This window comes from Rhincodon typus, chromosome 28 (assembly GCF_021869965.1).
Source record: "Rhincodon typus isolate 14 chromosome 28, sRhiTyp1.1, whole genome shotgun sequence".
Taxonomy (NCBI): Eukaryota; Metazoa; Chordata; class Chondrichthyes; order Orectolobiformes; family Rhincodontidae; genus Rhincodon; species Rhincodon typus.
Window position 1 is genome coordinate 30,327,807 of NC_063359.1, and position 256 is coordinate 30,328,062.

The 256-nt window shown below is 41.0% G+C and overlaps 1 protein-coding gene across 1 annotated transcript in view; it reads right to left on the bottom strand.

The window, feature by feature from the left end:
• Positions 1–256, bottom strand: part of barhl1b (BarH-like homeobox 1b) — a 10,288-nt gene that overhangs the window by 1,288 nt on the left and 8,744 nt on the right. The window lies entirely within an intron of this gene.

A 256-nucleotide genomic window follows, 5' to 3' on the forward strand; every position in this document is an offset into this window, starting at 1 on the left:
CACCTTGTTATCTCAGATTCTCCAGCATCGGCAGTTCCTACTATCTCCAAAGTTTATCATGCTGCAATTGATGGCAGGCCATCAGTTACCGAGGCCCAAACTCTGAAATTCCCTTCCCAATAACTCTTCTCTCACGTCCTTTACACACTCCTTAGAAGTCTCTGACCAACTATTTGTCCATTCCCCCTAATATCACCTAATGTAGTTTTATGACAAATCTTCTTTTATTATAATGCTCCTGTTAAACACCTTTGGA